The following is an 18,929-nucleotide window of genomic DNA, read 5'->3' as shown; positions in this document are numbered from 1 at the left end:
GATCTATTGTATACCCTACACTGTTTTTGGCAAGGGGTACAATAGTGATCTAGGAGTAGATCACTGGACAGCGGTCAAAATTATCCTTAGTGGAATAAGGATATGTTTCTCGATTATGGAGGTGACAAAAAGGTTCGTCGTAAAGGGTTATGTCGATGCAAATTTTGACACTGATCCAGATGACTCTAAATCTCAATCTGGATAGATATTGAAAGTGGGAGCAATTAGCTAGAGTAGCTCCGTGCAGAGCATTGTTGACATAGAAATTTGCAAAATACTTACGGATCTGAATGTGGCAGACCCGTTGACTAAACTTCTCTCACAAGAAAAACATGATCACACCTTAGTACTCTTTGGGTGTTAATCACATAGCGATGTGAACTAGATTATTGACTCTAGTAAACCCTTTGGGTGTTGGTCACATGTCGATGTGAACTATGGGTGTTAATCACATGGTGATGTGAACTATTGGTATTAAATCACATGGCGATGTGAACTAGATTATTAACTCTAGTGCAAGTGCGAGACTGAAGGAAATATGCCCTAGAGGCAATAATAAAGTTATTATTTATTTCCTTATATCATGATAAATGTTTATTATTCATGCTAGAATTGTATTAACCGGAAACATAATACATGTGTGAATACATAGACAAACAGTATGTCACTAGTATGCCTCTACTTGACAAGCTCGTTGATCAAAGATGGTTATGTTTCCTAACCATAGACATGAGTTGTCATTTAATTAAGGGAATCATATCATTAGGAGAATGATGTGATTGACTTGACCCATTCCGTTAGCTTAGCACTTGATCGTTTAGTTTGTTGTTGTTGCTTTCTTCATGACTTATACATGTTCCTATGAATATGAGATTATGCAACTCCCGTTTACTGGAGGAACACTTTGTGTGCTACCAAACGTCACAACGTAACTGGGTGATTATAAAGGTGCTCTACAGGTGTCTCCGAAGGTACTTGTTGGGTTGGCGTATTTCGAGATTAGGATTTGTCACTCCGATTGTCGGAGAGGTATCTCCGGGCCCTCTCGGTAATGCACATCACCTAAGCCTTGCAAGCATTGCAACTAATGAGTTAGTTGCGAGATGATGTATTACAGAACGAGTAAAGAGTCTTGCCGGTAACGAGATTGAACTAGGTATTGAGATGCCGACGATCGAATCTCGGGCAAGTAACATACCGATGATAAAGGGAACAACGTATGTTGTTATGCGGTTTGACCGATAAAGATCTTCGTAGAATATGTAGAAGCCAATATGAGCATCCAAGTTCCGCTATTGGTTATTGACCGGAGACGTGTCTCGGTCATGTGTACATAGTTCTCGAACCCGTAGGATCCACACACTTAACGCTACGATGACAGTTATATTATGAGTTTATATGTTTTGATGTACCGAAGGAGTTCGGAGTCCCGGATGAGATCGGGGACATGACGAGGAGTCTTGAAATGGTCGAGACGTAAAGATCGATATATTGGACGACTATATTCGGACATCGGAAAGGTTCTGAGTGATTCAGGTATTTTCGGGAGTACCGGGGAGTTACGGGAATTCGTATTGGGCCTTAATGGGCCATACGGAAAAGGAGAGAAAGGCCTCAAAGGGTGGCTGCACCCCTCCCCATGGGCTAGTCCGAATTGGACTAGGGAGGGGGGCGCCCCCTTCCTTCCTTCTCCTTTTCCCTTCCCTTTCCTTCCCTCCTACTCCTACTACTTGGAAGGGCTCCTAGTTCTACTAGGAAAGGGGGAATCCTACTCCCGGTGGGAGTATGACTCCCTTAGGGCGCGCCATAGAGAGGGCCGACCCTCCCCCTCCTCCACTCCTTTATATACGGGGGCAGGGGGCACCCCAAAGACACAACAATTCATCTCTTGATCTCTTAGTCGTGTGCGGTGCCCCTCCTCCACCATAATCCACATCGGTCATATCATAGCGGTGCTTAGGCGAAGCCCTGTGTCGGTAGAACATCATCATCGTCACCACGCCGTCGTACTGACGAAACTCTCCCTCAACACTCGGCTAGATCGGAGTTCGAGGGACGTCAACGAGTTGAACGTGTGCAGAACTCGGAGGTGTCGTGTGTTCGGTACTTGATCGGTCGGATCGTGAAGACATACGACTACATCAACCGCCTTGTGCTAACGCTTCCGCTTTCGGTCTACGAGGGTACGTGGACAACACTCTCCCCTCTCGTTGCTGTGCATCACCATGATCTTACGTGTGCGTAGGAAATTTTTTGAAATTGCTACGTTCCCCAACAGTGGTATCAGAGCCAGGTTTCATGCGTTGATGTTATATAGACGAGTAGAACACAAGTGAGTTGTCGGTGATATAAGTCATACTGCTTACCAGCATGTCATACTTTGGTTCGGCGGTATTGTTGGATGAAGCGGCCCGGACCGACATTACGCGTACGCTTACGCGAGACTGGTTCTACCGACATGCTTTGCACACAGGTGGATGGCGGGTGTCAGTTTCTCCAACTTTAGTTGAACCGAGTTTGGCTACGCCCGGTCCTTGCGAAGGTTAAAACAGCACCAACTTGACAAACTATCGTTGTGGTTTTGATGCGTAGGTAAAGACGGTTCTTGCTAAGCCCGTAGCAGCCACGTAAAACTTGCAACAACAAAGTAGACGACGTCTAACTTGTTTTTGCAGGGCATGTTGTGATGTGATATGGTCAAGACATGATGCTAAATTTTATTGTATGAGATGGTCATGTTTTGTAACCGAGTTATCGGCAACTGGCAGGAGCCATATGGTTGTCGCTGTATTGTATGCAATGCAATCGCGCTGTAATGCTTTACTTTATCACTAAGCGGTAGCGATAGTCGTCGAAGCATAAGATTGGCTAGACGACAACGATGCTACGATGGTGATCAAGGTGTCGCGCCGGTGACAATGGTGATCATGACGGTGCTTCGGAAATGGAGATCACAAGCACAAGATGATGATGGCCATATCATATCACTTATATTGATTGCGTGTGATGTTTATCTTTTATGCATCTTATCTTGCTTTGATTGACGGTAGCATTATAAGATGATCTCTCACTAAATTTTAAGATAAAAGTGTTCTCCCTAAGTATGCACCGTTGCCAAAGTTCGTCGTGCCCAGACACCACGTGATGATCGGGTGTGATAAGCTCTACGTCCATCTACAACGGGTGCAAGCCAGTTTTGCACACACAGAATACTCGGGTTAAACTTGACGAGCCTAGCATATGCAGATATGGCCTCGGAACACTGAGACTGAAAGGTCGAGCGTGAATCATATAGTAGATATGATCAACATAGTGATGTTCACCATTGAAAACTACTCCATTTCACATGATGATCGGTTATGGTTTAGTTGATTTGGATCACGTGATCACTTAGAAGATTAGAGGGATGTCTTTCTAAGTGGGAGTTCTTATGTAACATGATTAATTGAACTTAAATTTATCATGAACTTAGTCCTGGTAGTATTAGCATATCTATGTTGTAGATCAATAGCTCGCGTTTAGCTCCCATGTTTTATTTTGATATGTTCCTAGAGAAAACCAAGTTGAAAGATGTTAGTAGAAATGATGCGGATTGGATCCGTGATCTGAGGTTTATCCTCATTGCTGCACAGAAGAATTATGTCCTTAATGCACCGCTAGGGGACAGGCCTATTGCGGGAGCAGATGCAGACGTCATGAACGTTTGGCTAGCTCAATATGATGACTACTTGATAGTTTAGTGCACCATGATTAACAGCTTAGAATCGGGACTTCAAAGACGTTTTAAACGTCATGGATCATATGGTTGTTCCAGGAGTTGAAGTTAATATTTCAAGCAACTACCCGAGTTGAGAGATATGAAGTCTCCAACAAGTTCTATAGCTAAAAAATGGAGGATAATAGCTCAAGCAGTGAGCATGTGTTCAGATTGTCTGGGTACTAAAATCGCTTCAATCAAGTGGGAGCTAATCTTCCAGATAAAATAGTGATTGACAGAATTCTCTAGTCACCATCACCAAGTTAGTAGAACTTCGTGATGAACTATAGTATGCAAGGGATGATGAAAACGATTCCCGAGATTTTCAGGATGATGAAATCGATGAAGGTAGAAATCAAGAAAGAGCATCAAGTGTTGATGATTAACAAGACCACTAGTTTCAAGAAAAAGGGCAAAGGGAAAGAAAGGGAACTTCAAGAAGAACGGCAAACAAGTTGCTGCTCAAGTAAAGAAGCCCAAGTCTGGTCCTAAGCCTGAGACTAAGTGCTTCTACTGCAAAGGGACTGGTCACTAGGAGCAGAACTACCCCAAGTATTTGGTGGATAAGAAGGATGGCAAAGTGAACAAAGGTATATTTGATATACAGATTATTGATGTGTATTTTACTAGTGTTCGTAGCAACCCCTCTGTCGGTGTCAAAATCGGCGGATCTCGGGTAGGGGGTCCCAAACTGTGCGTCTAGGCCGGATGGTAACAGGAGACAAGGGACACGAAGTTTTACCCAGGTTCGGGCCCTCTCGATGGAGGTAAAACCCTACGTCCTGCTTGATTAATATTGATGATATGGGTAGTACAAGAGTAGATCTACCACGAGATCGAGGAGGCTAAACACTAGAAGCTAGCTTATGGTATGATTGTTGATGTGTAAGTTGTCCTACGGGCTAAAACCCTCCGGTTTATATAGACACCGGATAGGGTTAGGGTTACATAGAGTCAGTTACAATGGTAGGAGATCTTCATATCCGTATCGCCAAGCTTGCCTTCCACGCCAAGGAAAGTCCCTTCCGAACACGGGACGGAGTCTTCAATCTTGTATCTACATAGTCTAGGAGTCCGGCTGAAGGTATAGTCCGGCCATCCGGACACCCCCTAATCCAGGACTCCCTCAGTAGCCCCTGAACCAGGCTTCAATGACGACGAGTCTGACGCGCAGATTGTCTTCGGCATTGCAAGGTGGGTTCCTCCTCCAAGTACTTCATAGAAGATTTTGAACACAAATATAGTGTCCGGCTCTGAAAAATAAGTTTCCACATATTGCCATAGAGAGAATAATATTTACACAAATCTAATCTGCTGACGTATTCCGTAGTGTGACATCACACCACGGCCAAGCTTTTATTCAAACCGTTTTACTGTCCCATCTCAGCACGCTATGCGAGGCGGTTTCCTTGGCACGTCTTGTTAAAGCAGACATCGTGTCCCCTTATTCCGGGATTCTCATCAATACGGGCATGGGTAACCCAACCGCGCCATCGATTACGGCGCTTGGAGATAAGCGAGTTTTACCAGGCTGGTGGGGACATGTAGTTGCGTCCACCCATATAAGGGGATAAGAATCCACCTTTTCACCTACGCCTTCTTCCTCCTTCGCCTATCCATTCTTGCGCACTCGAGCTCCAGCGCCCAAGTCCGCACTCCCCACCTCAACCTTCTCCAGTCATGTCCGGAGTGGGAGGCAAGTCGATGGTCTCCTCCATCACGGAGGGACATATCAAAAAGCTGAGGAAGGCCGGATACCTGTCTAACGACATCGCGTACCGGCTCCCCGAGAAGGGGTAGCTCATCCCCACCCCTAGGCCCCATGAGAGGGTGGTGTTTCTCCCCCATTTCCTCCGCAGACTGGGCTTCCCTCTCCACCCATTTGTCCGGGGGCCCATGTTCTACTACGGACTGGATTTCCACGATCTGGCCCTGAACTTCGTCCTCAACATCTCGGCGTTTATCATCGTGTGCGAGGCCTTCCTCCGTATCCGCCCCCATTTCGGCCTATGGCTCAAGACTTTCAACGTCAAGCCGAAGGTGGTGCGCGGCAGCCAAGCGGAGTGCGGAGGCGCCATGGTGGGCAAGATGGCCAACTTCCTATGGCTCGAGGGCTCCTTTGTGGAGACCCTAAAGGGGTGGCAATCGGGGTGGTTTTACATCACTGAGCCGCGCGACGCCGAATGGGTCGCACCCCCTGAGTTTCGGTCCGGACCCCCAACGCGGCTCACGTCCTGGAAAGAGACGGGTCTGTTGTGGGGTAAAAAAGGAGAGCTGACCAGACTCCAAACATGCGTCAAAACCCTGGTGGACAAGAAGCTCAAACTTTTCAACGTAGTCCAGGTTATGCTCATCCGCTTGATCCTCCCGTGCCAACAACGGGCTTTCAACCTGTGGGAGTTCGACCTGGCACGGCACCAGACTCTGAGCAGGCTCTTCGACACGACGTACGAAGATGCCTGGAAGATGCTTTTCAAGGGCGCCGAGGCTCCCGCATCCGCTACTGAGGATCGCGGATTCAGTGCGCAGCATCATGCTCTCGCGGTAAGCTGTTTTTTCCTTTTACAGGGTATCAGTTTTTCATAGTTTGACTCAATGCGGGATCTAAACTCCCTTACCTTTGACAGGATTGGCAGGTGACCTCCGGACAGATCAACTGTCCAGCTCCTTTGCCCGAAGGCCCAGCGGATGCTCGCTTGGCGAAGCTGCTGGTTCCGGCACCCTATGTGGTGCCGGAGAAGAAGGTCAAGAAGAAGGCCACGGGGACTCGAAAGAGTGATCGACGCTCGGAGGTGTCGGATTCATCATCCGACGAATCCAAGACGCACTCCTCCCGCGAAGACGAGGAGGAGGAAGAAGAGACCCCTCCCCCTCCAGCGGGGGAAGGGAAGAAAAGGAAGGCCGCCCCAACTAGGGAGGCCGAAGGGTCCAAGAAGGGGAAACCCTTCCTCCGGACTGCTCCACCGACACCGACGGCAGCGGAGAGGAGTGGGCGCCTAGGGCCAAGCCCCTGGCTAAATCGTAAGTATCCGGATACCAGAGTAATTCATAGTATTCGTTTATTGCACAGCTTTCCTTACGTCAAATATGTTTATGCAGCCCACCCAAAGACCGGCTCGACGCATCGTCGAGCGGCTCACTGGACTCATTGGATGTGAACTCGCTTCCGACGGCTTCCTCCCCCCGCCCTACGGACGACACCGAAGTGTTGTCTCAACAGGTTCCAAGCTGGGAGGAGGTGGTCCTGGAGGCGCCGCAAGGCGACCTCCCGGACTCCAGGAGTAAAGGGGATGAAACCCCTCGGGGCTTCAAGTCCGGCTCTAGGCTGGACACCGCTCCGGAACCTTCAGAGGTTCCAGAGTCCGGCGGGGGACCTCCTTCCAAGAGGAGCAAGTCCGCCGTGCCGGTGGCCCCCGTCCAACCGGAGGCGCTGGACAATATGTTGGAGGCGCTCCAAGGCGCCTCCATCGACGAGGAGCACCATGCCATTATAAGTGTGGTGGTCCAGAAGGTTCAGTCCACCAAGAGCGGACTGACTGAAGCTTGTACTAGCCTTTTGACAGGCTTTGAGGTAAGAAAAAAATGTGTAAATAATATTACCGCATAGACAGTAGCCCCTGATGCTCTGTTTGGCATTCGGGAAGAAAAGCCGAATAGAGGATCAAATAAAATTCGCAGGAGTCTAACAAAAGGAGTCAATATGCGTATGCAGGCTTCTCTGCTTGCGTCCGCCGCACTGACTGCGGAAGTGGACACGCTGAAGCAGAACCTCGAGCGGTCCGAGCAGGAGCTCAGTCGTGCCAAGAAGCAGCTCGAGGACAATGAAGGTAAGAAATACCGTGTTTAAATATATATATATAAAAGATGCAATTGCAAAAAATGACAGGATTATCTTGGCTATTGTAGGGGCCACGTCTGAGGTGGCGACCCTTAAGCAAGCGCTGGACGAGGCCGAGAAGAGGGCACCCTCGGAGCGCACCAAGCGGGAGAAGTATGAGGCCGAAGTTGGCAAGGTGCGGCAAGAGCTCCAGGCTCTCATGGAAAAGCATGAGAGTTTGGAGCTTGACTCAAAGACGCGAGCGTCCGAGCTCGCGGTGGCTATTGAAAATGCCAAGTCTGCCAAGGCCGAATCCCAGAAGACCCTTCAGGAGTTGGATGAGGTGAAGAAGATAGCGGCGGGTAAGGCATTCTTTATGCAAAGCAAACACATAAACGTGAGTTACTTGTTACTTACCCTAATCCGGAGCTCTCTAGGAGCATTCGCAGATCTTCCCCGGAGTGTATCTGATGCCGCCGCATTCTATCGAGCCGAGGAGGGCAGCTCGACGGAGAAGGTGTTCTGGTCTCAGTACGCTGAGGCCGGACACCCCGTGCCCCAGAGCGACCAGCTGAAGCAACTGGTCGAGCTCCACAAGGCGGCCGAACAGGCCATGAAGGGCCTCATTGTTCGGATGTGGCCTGGAGGGGCCCTGCCTGGGAGCTATTTCGGGCTGGTGCGGCGGTTGGTGGAGGCATATCCAAGGCTTGAAGTCATCAAGCGCTCTGTCTGCATTGAAGGTGCCCATAGGGCCCTTGCCCGTGCTAAGGTGCACTGGGGCAAGCTGGATGATGAGAAGCTGGTGAAGGATGGGCCACCGCCAGGGAAAGAGCATCGCAAGCCCGAGAATTACTATAAGGATGTTCTGAAGGGTGCCCGCCTTGTGGCGGATGAATGTTCTAGGGATGTAATTTTTGAGTGAAACTTGCTTGTTTTGTCCTGTGTGCTGAAAACTTGTTTATATGCGCTAAGCAATGCTGTTGGAATTTAAAATATTACCTTCAGTGCGGCTGTTTATCAATTCTGAGAGATGGCGAGTCGTCGGCTTCTGCCCCCGTGCCGCTAGTGCTAGGGTGTTCGGGGATAAACCTGAGCGCTCTTTTTCCCATGTTTGGGTCCTTCGAGGGAGGCGCTCAGCCCAACAAACAAGGCAATCGGACTATAATGCGTGAACACTCTCACTTAGCCTTAGAATTCTATAATTTTAAATTTCGGCAAAGCCCCTGGTATTTGGAAGACCGAGTTCGGGGCGCTATCCACGCCTTGGACGGACAGAGCCGGCTCCTCGCCCTAAGCGGCATAAGTCTTTAGGGACTCGAATAAACCTCTCGAACAGCGACCAGCTCTCGCTTCATCATGACAGTCAGTTTTAGCTTTCTCCACTGAGGTGCTCAACCCAGCTCAACTAGGGCACAATCGCAGTGGTTCTCCTAGTGCTACCTTAGCCGATATAGCGGAACGTAAGGCACCAAAATATAGGAGCCGGGAAAACCCAACTATTGACCCAAGACATGATTCGGAGCCGATGCATATAATGCTATAAGTTCGGGGTGCCGCACTTTGTTAAAGTGTTCGGACTTCTCACACCATATTGAGGGGTACTAAAGCCCCTGGCATATTTTGGCCGTACCAACGTGTACGGGTGCAACATGTCATTAAGGAACATATATAAAGAAAAAAAAGGTAATGCAAAAATAGACGAAAGCTATGCATTGTTTATTAAAAAGGGCTGCGATCAAAGCAGAACGATACAAATAATGCGATAACTGGAAGGTTGGACTAGTTAACATGTCCGTTCCAGGGGCAAGCTGCAGAATAGTATGCGGAACGGGTATACTACTCGTGATAGAGACCACCTGGGAGTTCCTTAGTGCGGCGTGGCTTGTCTGCTTCCCTGGTTCTTGCATCATTTGTGCGGCAATTGAACTGCCGAACAGGCCTTCCGAAGGATGAAGTCCTGAAAGTAAGAGAAAATTAAAAAATTGGCAGCCCCTGGTACGGTTTAAGCCGTGTTTTGGGCGTGCCGTGATGGTGCCCCTCCCCCTGTGCCCATTGTATCTCTAGAGCGTAGTTATGTACGCGAAGTACTAGCGTCGCCTTTTTGCGAGGGTTGGGGTTGGGGCCGCATTGCTACGCCTGCTCGGATCGTGCCAGGCGGTCTTGTTGTAGGTTACTCCAGGCGCGCTTGACGGTGTCCGGTCGTTTAGTGGCCGGACTGGAGAACTGCCTGGAGAGGCTGCTTTGAACTTCCGCTGCAAGGGCCGCCGTGTGCTCCTCCGTTCGGAGGGAGCGTTCGGTGTTTCCATTGACCGTAATTACTCCTCGAGGGCCTAGCATCTTGAGCTTAAGGTATGCGTAATGCGGTACCGCATTGAACTTAGCGAATGCGGTTCGCCCAAGCAGTGCGTGATAGCCACTGCGAAACGGGACTATGTCGAAGATTAACTCCTTGCTTCGGAAATTATACGGAGATCCGAAGACCACTTCAAGTGTCGCTGAGCCTGTACAGTTGGCCTCTACACCTGGTATTACGCCTTTAAAGGTCGTTTTGGTAGGCTTAATCCTCGACGGGTCTATGCCCATTTTCCGCACTGTATCCTGGTAAAGCAGGTTCAGGCTACTGCCGCCATCCATAAGGACTCTAGTGAGATGAAATCCGTCAATAATTGGGTCTAGAACCAATGCGGCGAATCCGCCATGACGGATGCTAGTGGGATGGTCCCTTCGATCAAAGGTGATCGGGCAGGAGGACCATGGGTTGAACTTTGGGGCGACTGGCTCTACCGCGTATACGTCCCTTAACGCGCGCTTCCGCTCCCTTTTGGGGACGTGGGTTGCGTATATCATGTTCACCGTCCGCACTTGTGGGGGAAAACCCTTCTGTCCACTGTTGTTCGGCGGCCGGGGCTCCTCGTCGTCATCGCTATGCAGCCCCTTGTCTTCATTTTCGGCATTTAACTTGCCTGCCTGCTTGAACACCCAACAATCCCTGTTGGTGTGATTGGCCGGCTTTTCGGGGGTGCCATGTATCTGGCACAAGCGGTCGAGTATTCGGTCCAAACTGGACGGGCCCCTAGGATTCCTTTTGAATGGCTTTTTCCGCTGACCGGATTTAGAGCCTCTGAATCCGGCATTAACTGCCGTATCCTCAGCATTGTCGCCGTTAATGCGGCGCTTCTGCTTGTTGCGACGCGACCTGCCACTACTGTCCCTGGTATCCGAATTACCAGGGTTCTTGGTCATATTGTTGCTACGAGCAAGCCAGCTGTCTTCTCCCGCGCAAAAGCGGGTCATGAGTGTCGTGAGTGCTGCCATAGATTTCGGCTTTTCCTGTCCAAGGTGCCGGGCCAGCCACTCGTCACGGATATTGTGCTTGAAGGCTGCTAGGGCCTCAGCGTCCGGACAGTCGACTATTTGATTTTTCTTTGTTAGGAACCGTGTCCAGAATTGCCTGGCGATTCCTCTGGCTGCTGAATTACGTGACTTAGGTCATCGGCGTCTGGGGGTCGCACATAAGTGCCCTGGAAATTGTTCGAGGAATGCGGCTTCCAGGTCCTCCCAACAACTGATTGATCCTGTTGGCAAGCTGTTAAGCCAATGCCGAGCTGGTCCTTTAAGCTTGAGTGGGAGGTATTTGATGGCGTGGAAATCATCGCCGCGGGCCATGTGGATATGAAGGAGATAATCCTCGATCCATACCGCAGGATCTGTTGTGCCATCATATGATTCGATGTTTACGGGTTTGAAACCCTCGGGGATTTGATGATCCATTATTTCGTCTGTAAAGCAGAGTGGGTGTGCGGCGCCTCTGTACTGGGCTATATCATGACGTAGCTCCAATGAGCCTTGTCTACTGTGTTCGGCCGCCGAATTTGTGGCCGGCGTGACGGTTACCGTCTCGAGCCGTGGGGCGCCCACGCGATCCGTAGATCGATCTTGTTTGCCTTGCCTTGTCCTCCAACATGTCTCGTAAGTCCGGCGCATATTCCCGTGCCTTGGTACGGGGTGCGGCTTGAGTGGAGGGCCGAGAGGCCTCTCTGTCGCGCAACGAGGTGGCCGGTCGGCCGCATCAAGTGCTTCCTCCTCTAATCGGGGTAGCAACCTGCGCTTTGGGTAGCTCTTGGAGGGGCGTTCGAGTTTATGCTCTTCGGCCGCAAGGACTTCAGTCCATCTGTCGACTAGCAAATCTTGATCAGCTCTAAGTTGTTGCTGTTTTTTCTTGAGGCTTCTTGCCGTGGCCATAAGCCTGCGTTGAAAACGCTCTTGCTCGACGGGATCCTCTGGCACGACGAATTCGTCGTCGTCGAGGCTTGCCTCGTCTTCGGAGGGAGGCATATAATTATCGTCCTCGACCTCTCTGTCTGCCGCTCTCTCATGAGGGCTGGTTTCTCCATCCTCCTGTGCTAAATCTTGCTGGAGGGGGTTTTCTTCGGCGCTTTCCGGAGTATTATTATCTCCCGTGCTGGAATCACCGTGTTTGTTTTGGCGGGATTTTGAGCGGCGCCGCTGACCGCCGGCGCTTAGGCTGTTTCTTGGAGGGGTCATCCTCCGCTGTTCCATCGCCATCTCCTCTTTTGGGGTGTCCACCATGTATATGTCATATGACGAGGTGGCTTTCCAGGGCCTAGTAGGCGCTGGTTCTTCATCATCTCCTTCATCGGCGTCCATACCGTCGATGTCTTCGGAGTCGAAGTCGAGCATGTCGGTTAAGTCGTCGACAGTGGCTACAAAGTGGGTGGTGGGTGGGCTTTGAATTTCTTCATCGTCCGTACCCCAACCTTGCTGACCGTAGTCCGGCCAGGGCTCTCCTGATAAAGAGAGAGACTTCAGTGACTTCAGGATATCGCCAAAAGGCGAGTGCTGAAAGATGTCCGCGGCAGTGAACTCCATGATCGGCGCCCAATCGGATTCGATCGGCAGGGGCGCGGGGGGCTCGGAGTCCGGAGAGGAGTCCGGCTCCTTGGAGTCACGGTCTCGCAGAGTACGGGGCTGGTGCTTGGCTCAATCGCCGTTGGGGTTGCAGCCCCCGAGGTGGCGTCCAACCGCCCATCCTCGATCGGCGCAGTTGGCTCCGAATTTAAGGGTCGGAGCCGATGCGGATGCGGCCTCCAGGGCACTGTTCGGCGGCAGAGCTAGATCATGCTCGTCGTGACAGTGCGGCGCGCTCGGCAGTGGCTCGAATCCGTCGAAGATCAAGTCCCCGCGGATGTCAGCCGTGTAGTTTAAACTTTCTGAATCTGACCTGACGGCCAGGGGCATAGCTTTCGATCTGCTCCAGATGGCCAAGTGAATTGGCCCGCAGTGCGAAGCCGCCGAAGACGAAGATCTGTCCGGGGAGGAAGGTCTCACCCTGGACTACATCGCTATTGATGATCGTAGGAGCCATCAAGCCTGACGGCGACGACACAGAGGAACTCTCAATGAAAGCACCAATGTCGGTGTCAAAACGCGGATCTCGGGTAGGGGGTCCCGAACTGTGCGTCTAGGCCGGATGGTAACAGAGACAAGGGACACGAAGTTTTACCCAGGTTCGGGCCCTCGATGGAGGTAAAACCCTACGTCCTGCTTGATTAATATTGATGATATGGGTAGTACAAGAGTAGATCTACCACGAGATCGAGGAGGCTAAACCCTAGAAGCTAGCCTATGGTATGATTGTTGATGTGTATGTTGTCCTACGGACTAAAACCCTCCGGTTTATATAGACACCGGATAGGGTTAGGGTTACATAGAGTCGGTTACAATGGTAGGAGATTTCATATCCGTATCGCCAAGCTTGCCTTCCACGCCAAGGAAAGTCCCTTCCGGACACGGGACGGAGTCTTCAATCTTGTATCTTCATAGTCCAGGAGTCCGGCTGAAGGTATAGTCCGGCATCCGACCACCTAATCCAGGACTCCCTCACCGGTATTTGATACTGGTTCAGTTGCTAAGAGTAGTAACTCGAAACGGGAGTTGCAAAATGAACAGAGACTAGTTAAGGGTGAAGTGACGATGTGTGTTGGAAGTGGTTCCAAGATTGATATGATCATCATCGCACACTCCCTATACTTTCGGGATTAGTGTTGAACCTAAATAAGTGTTATTTGGTGTTTGCGTTGAGCATGAATATGATTTGATCATGTTTATTGCAATACGGTTATTCATTTAAGTAAGAGAATAAATTGTTGTTCTGTTTACATGAATAAAACCTTATATGGTTACACACCCAATGAAAATGGTTTGTTGGATCTCGATTGTGGTGATACACATTCTCATAATATTGAAGCCAAAAGATGCAAAGTTAATAATGATAGTGCAACTTATTTGTGGCACTGCCGTTTAGGTCATATTGGTGTAAAGCGCATGAAGAAATCCATGCTGATGGGCTTTTGGAATCACTTGATTATGAATCAGTTGATGCTTGCGAACCATGCCTCATGGGCAAGATGACTAAGACTAGTTCTCCGGAACAATGGAGCAAGAAACTGACTTATTGGAAATAATACATACTGATGTATGCTCCGATGAATGTTGAGGCTCGCGGCGGGTATCATTATTTTCTGACCTTCACAGATGATTTGAGCAGATATGGGTATATCTACTTGATGAAACATAAGTCTGAAACATTTGAAAAGTTCAAAGAATTTCAGAGTGAAGTGGAAAATCATCGTGACAAGAAAATAAAGTTTCTACGATCTGATCGCAGAGTCAAATATTTGAGTTACGAGTTTGGTCTTCAATTAAAACAATGTGGAATAGTTTCACAAACTCATGCCACATGGAACACCACAGCATAATGGTGTGTCCGAACGTCATAACCGTACTTTATTTGACATAGTGCAATCTATGATGCTCTTACCAATTTACCGCTATCGTTTTGGGGTTATGCATTCGAGACAGCTACATTCACGTTAAATAGGGCACCATCAAAATCTGTTGAGACGACGCCTTATGAACTGTGGTTTGGCAAGAAACCAAAGTTGTTGTTTCTTAAAGTTTGGGTCAGCAATGCTTATGTGAAAAGGTTTCAAACTGATAAGCTTGAACCCAAATCGGAGAAGTGCATCTTCATAAGATACCCAAACGAAATTGTTGGGTACACCTTCTATCACAGATCCAAAGGCAAATTTGTTGCTGAGAATAGATCCTTTCTAGAGAAGGAGTTTCTCTCGAAAGAAGTGAGTGGGAGGAAAGTAGAACTTGATGAGGTAACTGTACCTGCTCCCTTATTGGAAAGTAGTTCATCACAGAAATCTATTCCTGTGACTACTACACCAATTAGTGAGGAAGCTAATGATGATGATCATGTAACTTCAGATCAAGTTACTACCGAACCTCGTAGGTAAACCAGAGTGATATCCGCACCAGAATGGTACGGTAATCCTGTTCTAGAGGTCATGTTACTTCACCATGACGAGCCTACAAACTATGAGGAAGCGATGATGAGCCCAGATTCGCGAAATGGCTTGAGGCATGAAATCTGAGATGAGATCATATATGAGAACAAAGTATGGACTTTGATTGACTTGCTCGTTGATCGGCAAGCAATTGAGATTAAATGGATCTTCAGAGGAAGACAGACGCTGATAGTAAGTGTTTACATTACAAAGCTAGAATTGTCGAAAAGGTTTCGACAAAGTTCAAGGTGTTGACTACGATGAGAGTTTCTCAACTCGTATCTATGCTTAAAGTCTTGTCCGAATCATGTTAGCCAATTTGCGCATTTTATGAAATCTGGCAAATGGATAAAACAAAACTACATTCTTAATGGATTTATTAAAGAAGAGTTGTATATGATGCAACAAGAAGTTTTGTCAATCCTAAAGGTACTAACAAAATATGCAAGCTCAACGATCCATCTATGGACTGGTGCAAGCATCTCGGAGTTGGAATATACGCTTTGATAAGTTGATCAAAGCATATAGTTTTATACAGACTTGCGGTGAAGCCTGTATTTACAAGAAAGTGAGTGGGAGCACTACAACATTTCTGAAGTATATGTGAATGACATATTGTTGATCGGAGATAATGTAGAATTATTCTGCAAAGCATAAGGTGTTTGAAAGGAGTTTTTCAAAGAAAGACCTCGGTGAAGCTGCTTACATATTGAGCATCAAGATCTATAGAGATAGATCAAGACGCTTGATAAGTTTTTCAATGAGTACATACCTTGACAAGATTTTGAAGTAGTTCAAAATGGAACAGTCAAAAGGAGTTCTTGCCTGTGTTACAAGGTGTGAACTGAGTAAGACTCAAAGCCCGACCACGGCAGAAGATAGAAAGAGAATGGAAGTCATTCCCTATGCCTCCATAGGTTCTATAAAATACCATGCTTGTGTACAGATCTATTGTATTACCTACACTGTTTTTGGCAAGGGAGTACAATAGTGATCTAGGAGTAGATCACTGGACAGCGGTCAAAATTATCCTTAGTGGAATAAGGATATGTTTCTCGATTATGGAGGTGACAAAAAGGTTCGTCGTAAAGGGTTACGTCGATGCAAATTTTGACACTGATCCAGATGACTCTAAATCTCAATCTGGATACATATTGAAAGTGGGAGCAATTAGCTAGAGTAGCTCCGTGCAGAGCATTGTTGACATAGAAATTTGCAAAATACTTACGGATCTGAATGTGGCAGACCCGTTGACTAAACTTCTCTCACAAGCAAAACATGATCACACCTTAGTACTCTTTGGGTGTTAATCAACATAGCGATGTGAACTAGATTATTGACTCTAGTAAACCCTTTGGGTGTTGGTCACATGTCGATGTGAACTATGGGTGTTAATCACGTGGTGATGTGAACTATTGGTATTAAATCACATGGCGATGTGAACTAGATTATTGACTCTAGTGCAAGTGGGAGACTGAAGGAAATATGCCCTAGAGGCAATAATAAAGTTATTATTTATTTCCTTATATCATGATAAATGTTTATTATTCATGCTAGAATTGTATTAACCGGAAACATAATACATGTGTGAATACATAGACAAACAGTATGTCACTAGTATGCCTCTACTTGACTAGCTCGTTGATCAAAGATGGTTATGTTTCCTAACCATAGACATGAGTTGTCATTTGATTAACAGGATCACATCATTAGGAGAATGATGTGATTGACTTGACCCATTCCGTTAGCTTAGCACTTGATCGTTTAGTTTGTTGCTATTGCTTTCTTCATGACTTATAAATGTTCCTATGAATATGAGATTATGCAACTCCCGTTTACCGGAGGAACACTTTGTGTGCTACCAAACGTCACAACGTAACTGGGTGATTATAAAGGTGCTCTACAGGTGTCTCCGAAGGTACTTGCTGGGTTGGCGTATTTCGAGATTAGGATTTGTCACTCCGATTGTCGGAGAGGTATCTCCGGGCCCTCTCGGTAATGCACATCACCTAAGCCTTGCAAGCATTGCAACTAATGAGTTAGTTGCGAGATGATGTATTACGGAACGAGTAAAGAGACTTGTCGGTAACGAGATTGAACTAGGTATTGAGATGCCGACGATCGAATCTCGGGCAAGTAACATACCGATGACAAAGGGAACAACGTATGTTGTTATGCGGTTTGACCGATAAAGATCTTCGTAGAATATGTAGGAGCCAATATGAGCATCCAGGTTCTGCTATTGGTTATTGACCGGAGACGTGTCTCGGTCATGTCTACATAGTTCTCGAACCCATAGGGTCCGCACGCTTAACGCTACGATGACAATTATATTATGAGTTTATATGTTTTGATGTACCGAAGGAGTTCGGAGTCCCGGATGAGATCAGGGACATGACGAGGAGTCTCGAAATGGTCGAGACGTAAAGATCGATATATTGGACGACTATATTCGGACATCGGAAAGGTTCCGAGTGATTCGGGTATTTTCGGGAGTACCGGGGAGTTACGGGAATTCGTATTGGGCCTTAATGGGCCATACGGGAAAGGAGAGAAAGGCCTCAAAGGGTGGCCGCACCCCTCCCCATGGGCTGGTCCGAATTGGACTAGGGAGGGGCGGCGCCCCCTTCCTTCCTTCTCCTTTTCCCTTCCCTTTCCTTCCCTCCTACTCCTACTACTTGGAAGGGCTCCTAGTTCTACTAGGAAAGGGGGAATCCTACTCCCGGTGGGAGTAGGACTCCCCTAGGGCGCGCCATAGAGAGGGCCGGCCCTCTCCCTCCTCCACTCCTTTATATACGGGGGCAGGGGGCACCCCAAAGACACAACAATTGATCTCTTGATCTCTTAGTCGTGTGCGGTGCCCCCCCTCCACCATAATCCACCTCGGTCATATCGTAGCGGTGCTTACGCGAAGCCCTGCATCGGTAGAACATCATCATTGTCACCACGCCATTGTGCTGACGAAACTCTCCTTCAACACTCGGCTAGATCGGAGTTCGAGGGACGTCATCGAGTTGAACGTGTGCAGAACTCGGAGGTGCCGTGCGTTCGGTACTTGATCGGTCGGATCGTGAAGACGTACGACTACATCAACCGCGTTATGCTAACGCTTCCGCTTTCGGTCTACGAGGGTACGTGGACAACACTCTCCCCTCGTTACTGTGCATCACCATGATCTTGCGTGTGCGTAGGAATTTTTTTGAAATTGCTACGTTCCCCAACACAAGAGACTTGGATTTGGCATGCATTCTTTGGAATGCCTGGATCTTTGAATGACATCAATGTTGCCAACCGGTCACCACTGATGAATAAGATTGCAAATGGTGATTTGCCACCGGTGCAGTTTGTAGCAAATGGTCGTACATACAACTATGGCTATTATCTAGCGGATGGCATCTATCCAAAGTGGCAAACCTTTGTGAAGCCATTGAAAAAGCCGGAAGGTAAGAAAAATCTTGATTTCCATAATGCTCAGGCGGCGGTTAGAAAAGATGTGGAGAGAGCTTTTGGGATTTTACAAGCCCAATTTACTATTGTAAGAGGGCCGGCTAGATTTTGGGATCAAAAAATGCTTTGGTACATCATGCACGCCTGTGTGATCATGCATAACATGATCATCGAGAATGAGCGTGGTCAAGATGTAGACTACTCTCAGTATGAGCTCTTGGGACATTCCGTGCGAGTGCGACGAAGGGCTGAAAGGGTGTCCCGTTTTGTTGCCTCCTACCATGCCATTCGACGTCCCGCAGCGCATGATGATCTTCAGACGGATCTCATTGAGGAGTGGTTGGCATGGAATGGACAACAAAGAGCATCATGATTTGTGCGTTCGATATTGTATTGTTGAACTATTTGTTGGATTGTTGAACTATTTGTTGTATTGAATGATAAATTGTTTGTTTGAGTTGTAATAACGAAATTGAACTATTTATTTCGATTTATTTTGTTTGTGTTTGATCTTTTTGCTTCTGTTTTG

This window comes from Triticum urartu, chromosome 3, assembly GCF_003073215.2.
Source record: "Triticum urartu cultivar G1812 chromosome 3, Tu2.1, whole genome shotgun sequence".
Classification (NCBI taxonomy): domain Eukaryota; kingdom Viridiplantae; phylum Streptophyta; class Magnoliopsida; order Poales; family Poaceae; genus Triticum; species Triticum urartu.
Note: the sequence above shows the minus strand (reverse complement) of the source record.